Source organism: Phascolarctos cinereus, unplaced genomic scaffold (assembly GCF_003287225.1).
Source record: "Phascolarctos cinereus isolate Bilbo 61053 unplaced genomic scaffold, phaCin_HiC Scaffold_4;HRSCAF=312, whole genome shotgun sequence".
Lineage (NCBI taxonomy): Eukaryota > Metazoa > Chordata > Mammalia > Diprotodontia > Phascolarctidae > Phascolarctos > Phascolarctos cinereus.
The window spans coordinates 120134239-120143572 of NW_027555847.1; the positions used below are offsets into that span (position 1 = coordinate 120134239).

General features: G+C 41.7%; 1 protein-coding gene across 1 annotated transcript in view; it reads right to left on the minus strand.

Annotated features, from left to right (window-relative positions):
• JAK2 (Janus kinase 2) overlaps positions 1 to 8322 on the minus strand; it is a 136559-nt gene extending 128237 nt beyond the window's left edge. Inside the window, exons 1-2 of the mRNA XM_078151699.1 lie at positions 7426 to 8322; positions 6920 to 6995 (exon numbers count right to left, since the gene is read on the minus strand). The gene's annotated coding sequence lies outside the window, so the exon portion shown is untranslated. The remainder of the gene's footprint in view (positions 1 to 6919; positions 6996 to 7425) is intronic.
• Between the last annotated feature and the right edge of the window lie 1012 nt (positions 8323 to 9334).

The following is a 9334-nucleotide window of genomic DNA, read 5'->3' on the forward strand; positions in this document are numbered from 1 at the left end:
AGGACTGATAGGTTAAGTAACTTGCCTAGGGTCACACAGGTCAATATGTGTCAGAAGCAGGACTTCAACCCAGGTCTTCCTAGTGCTCTGTCCACTATACCACCCTGCCTTCTCCTGAAAGTGCAAAGAATGAAAATTAGGTTCTATCTAAAAGAAGCCAAGCTATAGGTAAGAAAGCCAAAACAACAATCCAGAGAATAGAAACTATAGGTATTTACTGCCATCAGTTATATCAATATTCTGGCACTGCTAAATGTAGGCAGGCCTGGTAAGAGTTTAACAGGCTGCATGTTTGGAGTTTTTTTTTTTCCCCATTTGAAATAATGCCAGTGCACAAGAAATTAGGTGCTACCTAAATGTACCACAAAGTTCCAATCCAACAGGTACTTACTAACAGTATTTCATGTAAGCAATGCACTGTGCTAGGCACAGGGAACACAAAGACAAAACCAAAAATAGTCTACTCTCAAGGAGCTTACATTCTACTGGAGTGGTACAACTGTGTGTATATGAGAACAGAGACATGCCTAATGAAACTGTGTGGAGGATGGATTGGAAAGTCAACACTGGAAGCCTAGAAAGTAGTTAGGAGGCACTGTCAAAGTTCAAGCAAGAGGTGTTGAAAGGCTAAACTAGAGTGGTGACCATTTGCTAGAAGAGAAGAGAATAGATAAAAGATATACTATATGGAGGTAGATTCAACCAGATTCAACTTGAACAATTAGTTAGAGGATTAGGGAGAATGAAAGAATGGAGGACGATAACAAGAGAAAAAAACCTGGGCAACTAGTGATATTGCCCTCACTAAATAAAGGGAAGTTTGGCAAAGGTATAGGCTTGAGGGAATGGGAAGGAGGGGCAGGGACAGGGGCGGTCAACAGTATCAAATGCTGAAGACATCAAGAAGGATAAGGGCCATAAGGTCATCATATTTAACAACTAAGAGATCATTCATAACCTCAGAAACAGCAGCTTCAAGTAAGTGGTGATATCTGTAGTTGAAATGCAAAAGGTTAAAAATAAATGAAGGTAACAAATATTGGCAACTTTTTCTAGGAATCAGGCTTACAAAAAACATTTTTTTACAAAACTAATATTTTAAATACTCCAGGAAAGCTTGCTATTGAGATAAAATACCCCAATTTATTTTTTAAAAATCACCTTCCAATTTATTTGCTTATAAAAGTAATTTTAATAATATTAAGTTTCCAAATACACCTGTTATCAGGACTTTAAGGCAATAAGCTCTACTCCTGTAATTTGTCCATTAATTTGGAATGAAAAAGCTAAACAACTAGAACAAATATCTAACTACAAGTTTTGGGTTTTTTGCTGAGTTTAAAAATCATATATGGAGGCAGCCATTATTAAAAAAAAAAGTCCTTGCCTTAGATTGAGAAGAATTGGATTATAATCTCAGAACAGTTACTAATGAACTATGTAACCTTGATCTTTAAGGTCACTTCAAATTCTAAAATTCTGTTATTCTAAAATTAAACCAAGATAGAATATTACTTACTGAGATAGGGTTATCATGAGGATAAAAATCAGAATAGATAGAAAGGTCTTTGAAATATTAAGATAGTATACAAATAAGGCATTATTATTAAATGCAATTCTGTTCCTTTAGACAGAAACACTTCTTCATACAGACAACGCAATAGTTATTTTTAACATGATCTCATATTTTCAACTAAAAAGTAACAAAATACAAAAACATTAAAATAAATTTCACTTTATCACTTAATATTTAGATGGATAATGGAAACACAGCATCATGGATAGTGTGCCAGCCTCATCTGTTAGGAAGACCCAGATTCCAGTTCTACCTCCAATATATACTGGTTATATGACATTGAGGTTCCAGCAGGTTTTGGCCTTCACTGGTAGAAGGAATTTCCTCAATGGGAGTTCCCCATACCAATGAAATCACACGTTATTTTTGTTGTTAGCTCTTCCAAGGAAACTTGAATGAGCTTGATATTTGGATGGGAGACACCTAGTTGTAAGAGTCCACAAAGCAGCATTTTGTTCTACCACATCAAATGCTTCTTTATAAATCAACAAACAAGAAGCACAATAGAACGTTAAATCCATTATATCTTTCAGGCAATTATGAGATGGTAAAGACGTGGTTGAACATTATCTGCAAAAACCTGCTTGTTCCCTACTAATACTCTTGTGGAGGGTGCCTCTATTCACATATAGATGACATTTTTTGTCTAGATAGGAAAGTAGACATATAGGTCTATAGTTGATGTTTTCTCAGCCGCCTTATTTTGGTATCGATAAGAGTTGAGAGTTTTTCCATGCCTTTGGTTTCTTCTCTCCCTTCAGATACTCTGTCAATCAGTCTCAATGCCTTGCCTCCACAAAGATCTATCTGATCCAATTCAGCTGCTTTTCCTCTTTGGTGCCATTTTTGCTTTGAGGCACTGTTATACTCTATAGGGTACAAGTGTGGTGATTCCACTATTTTGGATATTTGTTGTAAATCTTTTCCATTTTTCTTCTCTGTGGAGTAATCTCTCCATTTTCATCACTGAATACCCTTGGTATGATTTTGCTTAGCTGTATATCTTACAAAGCATTTTGTAGCCTTTTTAATCTTCTGCTTCCTTCCAGTTTATGAGATTATATTGCTCATAATCATCCATTATCATTTGTTGTGAGATTTTACTGACAGGCTTACAGTCTAACCAAGTATTGTCTCTGGTAGCCATGTCTCTCCATCTGGTAAGCTGAATGTTTACTGATAAGGTGCATTCTAGGCTCTTTTGGTCTCCTTGTTATAATAATTAATTTATACTGTCTTAACATTTAGATAAATTATTACATCAATTCAGTTGTCCATTTCCAATTTTTATTTTCAATATTTTGTTTAAATAATTCAGGGTTAAATCTTAATTGTATATCATATTTTTTCCCAATTCTTTATTCTTCTTTATTACAAATTCCAATCCTAGCTCTGATGAGTTGATGTGATAACTTCCATGTCTATTATGAGACTTTTCCTGTCTGTTGAAATATGGTCAATTTCATTCTTTACATGTCATTTGGTGCTAATCACGCACAGCACCTGCCAATTATTTTTTCAAAGTATTCGAGAGATAGAGGTCTCAAGCTTCTGTATAATATACAAGTCTTTAGTCTCTCTCATTTCTTTCTCTTGAACCATATTTTTCCATATATTTCTTTCCTTCCTCACTTTTCCCCACCTTTATACTGAAGTCACCAAGTTACTGGAATGCATGTTGACTTGATTTTGAGAGCCTTATCAAATTCTTCATACAATTTCTCTACCATTTTGTCCTTAGCAACCAATATTGGTGCATAAACTGCAATTATTTTCATAGTGTTAGTACTACTATGTTAAATTTAATGTATACTTTTAAAAACAAACTTTAAGGTCACAGAGATTCCTGGCTTCATATATCATCTTCTGTTTCCTGTACTTCTTTTTATATGGAAATGTCCATGTTTATTACCATTTGTCAAGCTTACAATAAAAAGTAAAATTTGGGGAAAAAAAGCAAAGTATTAAAACAAAGTCTCCAGCGATCATTTAGTTCAACTCTGTGTTTCACATTGAGAAAACAGAGGCCCAGGAGTGGAATAACATGCCTATAGTCAAACAGCAAGTTAGTAGCAGAATCTGCACTGGGTTCCTGGTTTTCTGACTCCTAGTTTAATGCTTCTCCCACTATGTCATGTTGCTTCTACTTATTTGGTTAAGTATTACCTGATGACTTCATATTTTCTATTATGAGACTATATTACCTAAAATACTTTATAATCAGTCATAAGTGCTCTAATCTCAAAGATTTATAGCAAAAGAGTAACTAAAAGGATGCACTTGGGTAAAAATAACAAGCAAGCAAAAGAAATAGTAGGTAGACATTTCACTGAATCACATTCTTTCCTGGTTGTTAATAGACCATAGGCTTCAGGAAAAAAAAAGAGTGCATTTCATCTTTTCCATATCTCCAGAGCCACAAACCTATAGACCACTCACTCTGCTTCTGGTTTACATCAAAGTGGCCTACCACATGGTCACCTTTGCCTTTTAACAACTAAGACTTAATAATTTTCTTCAGATTTCTCCTGTGAGACAAACACTCAAAACTCTATGCTGCTGAGTTGCTGTCATCTAAACACATAACATACACATGCACAATGCCAGTAAGTATAGTAAGTAGGATGCGGTATGATTTTAGGGTGATTAAATGATTAAAAACACAAAAATAAATAATCTGGATTAAAAATATCTCACTTTCATTCTGCCTGAAATTTTCAACATCAATAACCCTGAGCAGAAAGCCCTGAACATAGGTTACCAATAACTTATTCTTAGTTTTCCTTTTCTTTAGCCTCTCTCATAACATGACACTATTAATTTTTCTTTTCTTCCTTGATTTCCCTGACATCACACTGTCCTGGCTTTCTGCTAAGCAGCTACCTCTCTCCTTCTCTTGCACATCTTCCTCCATCTACTCCTTCAGCATAAACATTTACTATGGCTCAGTTCTCTGTAGCAAAATGAAATCTGGACTGGATGGTCTCTAAGGTACTCTCGATATTTAAAACGAATCTTTGATCTCATTGATTTGGGAGATCCCTGAAAACAATGTACACTGTAACCCATCGATCCATGCCAACAGCTCTGTGAGGCAAATTATGCAACTCTCATCCATGTCCTCCCAAAATTTCACTACAGGAGATCCTCTAATGTGCTGGGGGCTTTCTTAGATTTTTCCTGATATCACAAGAGTTATCATCTGGACACTCCAGCCATCCATGTGTCATTGCTTGTTCTTACCACATGATAGAATTATCTTCTTAAATACATATTTAAGTACAACAGTATAAATAAGGTGCTGTGCTAGGGGCTATGGCTCCCAGAGTCAAAACCTTAGTTTCAACCACTGATACCTCTTCTTCATCTTATATTCTTCCTTTGCAATTATCTCTCAGATTGTTCCATTTTTTTCATTCCCATTGCCAACATCCTGATCTGACCCCCTCATTACCTAAATAAATGTCTCCATATCACTCCTCCTTGCAATCTTACCTGGTACCTAACACCAGCATAAGATCAGTCTTGTTAAAACATATTTTTTATCATGTTCCCCTGCTACAAAGCTTTCAATTGTTTCCCACGGCTTACAGGATAAAGTTCCAATTACTAAGCCTGCAATCCAAGGTCCTCCACAATTTAGTCTTAACCTGCCTTCACAGTTCTTCCTGATCTGGAAGAGGCACTTTGGGTCAATCAGTAGAACAATTTGACTAAAAAGGAGAACTTGTATAGAAAAATAGCAGAAGATAAGGTTGTGATGGTAGACTGATGTGAACCATCACATCATAAAGGCACAAGCCTGGGTGGCTAAAAGAAGCAATAATCATGGAAGACAATACTAATAACTTGTATTTATGTAGTACTTTTGCTTTTATATACATTAATCAATTTGAGTAGGGCTTCTAAGTTCTAAAAATAAACTTTACTATTCTACTCAATTACACAACCACTCAGGCATTCTGGTATAGTGGATAGAAAGTTAATCTCAGGGTCAAGAAAATCTGGGTCCAAGTTTCACCTTTGACACATATTGGCTGTGTGACCTTGGACAAGTCACAATCTCTCTGTGTCCCAGGCAATTCACTAAGACTGTAAGTTGCAGAGCAAGTAGAGGAAGTTTCTATATGTGGAGTTCCTTACATCACAGAGATCACATTCTAGTTTTTAAAACGTATTTATTAAAACTCCTCAAAAAGTTGAAAGCCTAAAAGTCTCTTTCCCTTCCTGTCCCAGAGAAAAAGAAATGTGCAGTGGCACATCATCTTATATTATTCAATGGGTCTCTCTTACATCCCCCAGTATGCACATCCCACCCTTCAACACCACCAGAGAAGAACACAACTAAAATAAATTATAAAGAGAATTAGGCAATATATGATCGGACCCCTTCTCCCCAAACTGTGCATATCACTATAACAAGGAATCATACTACCTACTGCCCTGCAAAAAGATATTTTGTTCTACTATAAAGACAAATATATATACTGAAGAGAATGCTGAACACACTCTTCCAATGTTAAGTAGGCCTACAAACTGAAGATCTGTGATATGACTTCACAAAAGTATATGTACAACCAAGTTTAAATTTTAGAGGGGTGGAACTGGAAGAAAAGGGAATTATTCAAACCACAAAACCTGCAGGGTGTCACATCAGAAAACTTACTGGCCGCCCAACCAACTTGTCTATACAGAACAGTTATGAAACCAAAAGTAATCCTCATGAATAGCTCTTCTCCCCACCCCACTTCCAACCTCCTTTTTCCACATTCTATCTCTTCAACAAAACCTACCCTCCCCACTTGTGGCTCTTCTCTCAGTCAGAAAATAAATGAAGTCTATCAGCCTGACAGTTTAGTAACCACCTAGCACATGTAAGAAAAAGAACAGAAGGGTAAATCTACCTCAGCTTAAAAAAAAAGTGGGGGCATTAAAAAAAACACATCAGAAAGCCTTCTAACATGGTATTAAAAACTCAACAACAGCAAGATGAACATGTTTGCAAATATCTATCTTTCCTTTCTTGAAAACATTCCACACGGGAAGATAAACCCTGCAACTTTATAAAGCCTCAGAGCTTGGGTGGGAAAGATAGGAGAAAACATTCACTTTTCTCTCCAAGCCTGTAATACTTGTAAAAACCAGCAGCAAATGTTTCAAAGGGGCTTCAAAGGCTATAATAAAGGTCTAACCAAAATAATTTAAGGCCAAGAGCAAAAGTACAATGTTTTGCAGGAGAGGAAGCAACTGTTGCTTCTATTATCTTCCCACACAATTATTCTGGGTACACTTTTAACATTTGCTGTTAATTCAAAGGGGAGACACGGCTAAATTCATACATACCGTCTGGTGCAAGAGAGAGAAGGGCCTCCTCTGCCCGAAAGCAACAGGTCACATCTCCTTCTCTCTACTTCTGAAACTTAAACAAAGAAGCAACAGTTACTACAGATGAACACTGGAGAGGATAACTGACAATTTCTCAACTGTTTCCATATTTTAAAAACGATATCTGCTCTTACTCCACCCCCAAAAAAGAAAGAAAAGAAAAAAGCAAGCATGGGAGGGAGAAGCCGGATGCAAATATAATGCAAATAAGTAAAAGAAAGGAAATAAAGAGTACCCTAAGTTTTCACCTAGATAATGAGGGTTTTTCTTCTGGGTCAGAAGTTAACAGTTCTCACAAAGAGAGGAAGGTGGGGATTAGAAAAAGAGGGTAATAAAAACTCTTCTCCTACCCAGTCACTGGGAAATCAGCCCCAGAATAAAGTCATTAAGACTTCAAGAGGATTGGGGGTTGGGGGGAGACAAACAAGGGTGTGCGGTTCCCCGGAAGGAGGCCGCTTACTCACCCGCTGGCTCCAGTTGGCTGCCCGTTTCCGTATGTCCGCCTGTCACTCGGTCCTCAGCCTCGAAAAAGAGAGGAAGGAGAAGGACCTAGGGGAGAGGAGCTGAGGGAGGAGGGGAGGGACGGACCGACCCCTCCCCCCCTTGAGGGCTTGGCAGAAGGGGGTTCCTGGGGCTGGTGCAGCTGTGGCGGGGTTCGCCTCTGACTCTCTCAGCTGGCCCCGGTCACATCCCCGGAGTTGCGGGGGGAAGAACGCACGGGTTCTGTCCCGCTCCAGAGACAGCAGCTACAGCCCAGCGCCGTCCACCCCGCCTCCCCCGGGCCTGTTCCCAGCTTGGGTCTGCGTTCCCAGGCTGGCAGAACCCAACGCCTGGGCGGAGGAGGCCGGGGCGGACGGGGAGGGGGGAAGGGAGGAGAGACGGACGCGCCTCCCGAGCCTGGCGCCCACCGGCCCACGGCGGCCAGGCGCCGTTAGCCGCGGCCGCTCCCCGTTGGCTCCTCGCTCCTCCTCAGAGCCGGCCGCCTCCTTCTTTTGAGCTCCGTCTCAGGCGAGCACAGCAGGAAGAAGGGAGCCTATCGCCGTCATCACTCCCCCCTCTTCGGTCTCTTCCTCTTCCCCTTCCTCCTCGTCCTCGTCCTCGTCCTCCTCGTCCTCGTCCTCCTCGTCCTCGTCCTCCTCTGCCCCTAGCTTCTCCAGCGCCGCACTAAGAACTCTGCCTCCCCCTCCAGGAGCGAGGAGCGATAGAGAAACGAGAGAGAGAGAAGGGGAGAGCGCGCGCGCGCGCGCGCCTCCCCCGCCCTCCTCGGCCGGGCTCGCTCCCGCACAAGTCCGCGCGTGCGTGTCCGGGGACAGCGAATTGGCGAGCTCGCCTGCGCCCCAGGATCCGGCCTTGCTCTAGGTGGGGTGGCTGCGACGGCAGGGGGTTGGGGAGGGGGAGGGGAGAGGAGGGCTGCGGGAAGAGAGGAAGGGGGGGAGGAGCGCGCGTTAGAGACAGACAGACAGCCTGACCGGCTGAGAGAGACCGAGAAGTGCCAGCATGGATTCCCAGGCCCGCACCCTAGGAAACAGAAGTAGCGAGAGCAGCTCTCTCTGGCCTTAGAAGCTGAAGGGTGGGGGGGGGGGGGGGGGGGAGGAAGGGCTAGAAGGAAGAGCAGTTTCCAACCACCCCCAGTTGGCAGCAGAACGCTAGGGGGAGGAGGGGGAAGGAGGAAATTGGGCCTGGATTAGGGGTATGTTGTGGTAGACATTCATTTGCACCCCTCTAGCTGGGTTTCCACCCTCACCCCGCGACAGAGAGGAAGAGCAAGGCGACGAGCAGGCTGGGGAGGCGTGGGGCGTCACCTGGCACAGGAGGAGATCCAGCTGCGACTACAGGGAGAGACTTCCTCCCTTTTCCCTCCCACTTGTTTCTTTAGGTCCTGCTGCTTTCACTTCCACGTTGTGCCAGCAGCCCCCTCCCTTGCGCTTCCCCACCCCAGGCATCTTGGCATTGAGAAAAGCAGAGGGCATCTCATATTTTCCTGCCAGGTTGCAGGGAGAGCTCTTCACATCGTTTAGCCACCTTCAGGCTTGCCCCAGGAGGTGGGCGTTGGTAGGGGCAGGGAGAAGGAGGGACAATGAAAGACTGGAAAATAATGAAGGTAGATTCTGCCCTCCCCAGTGGTGAGGCGTTGTGCATTGCACAATAGCAAGTCTGATGATACAGCTTCCTAACCAACAACGAAATAGGCTCTTCTTGTAGAAGCAGGGTCAGTCAACAAGCATTTATTAAGCACTTACTAAACTATAGGGATGCACACTGACGCAGCAAGCTGGGATGCAGGTTAGGTTTCCACTGCAGTTAATGCTTGTTTTGTCAAACAAACAAGTTAAATTTAGATTTGAGTCCCAGCTCTGCTACTGTCAACCTCTG